The sequence below is a fragment of the Hippocampus comes genome, unplaced genomic scaffold (genome assembly GCF_001891065.2).
Source record: "Hippocampus comes isolate QL1 unplaced genomic scaffold, H_comes_QL1_v1.1 C16673908, whole genome shotgun sequence".
In the NCBI taxonomy this organism is placed as follows: domain Eukaryota; kingdom Metazoa; phylum Chordata; class Actinopteri; order Syngnathiformes; family Syngnathidae; genus Hippocampus; species Hippocampus comes.
Window position 1 is genome coordinate 1 of NW_017836343.1, and position 675 is coordinate 675.

The 675-nt window shown below is 65.3% G+C and overlaps 1 pseudogene; it reads right to left on the reverse strand.

The window, feature by feature from the left end:
* Positions 1 to 4: 4 nt before the first annotated feature.
* Positions 5 to 623, reverse strand: LOC109508867 (E3 ubiquitin-protein ligase Hakai pseudogene; annotated as a pseudogene).
* Positions 624 to 675: the final 52 nt, after the last annotated feature.

The window sequence follows — 675 nt, forward strand, 5'->3', positions numbered from 1 at the left end:
CCGGAACCCTGGGGAGGGTGCTGCATGGGGTGGCTGATAGGTGGTGGCGGGGGAGGTGGCCCGAAGTGTTGCTGCGGCGGTGGCGGCCCCATCATGTGGTGGGCGTGCGGTACCACGGGCGGCTGGCCGGGATACTCCCCGGGGCGGTGGTGGGGCGGCTGGCCGGGACCAGACGACGAGTCGTCCTGGATGGGCACGGTGATGAGATTGCTGTGTTTGCGCGTGGTCACCGTGGCGATGCGGTAGGTCTCAGGGGGCCCCTCGTGGGGCCCGGGGGGCGGCGGCTGCCCATATGGGTCGTGGCCGCCGTGCGGGTGTGGGTTGGCCAGGTGCACGTGGTTCTTGGTTATGTGGGGCGGGGGCACGCGGAAGCGTTCGGGGACGTCGGACGCCGGGGGCAGGTGCACGGGCTCCTGGCGGCCCGATGATGACTTGGCCGACCTCAAGTGGCGGTGGTTGACATGGGCTTGGAGGTCCCGCTGAGACAGGTAGGTGCGCTTGCAGCCCGACACCACGCTGCACATGTAGAGCGAGCCCCGCTGGCACTGCTCGATGCGCTGCACCTGGTCTGTGCAGCTGTACATGGTCAGACTGAACACAAAACATGCAGACCCAGAAAAATTTAAAACAATGAACACATTCAAACATATTAAGCCGCCTTGGAACGACTCAATT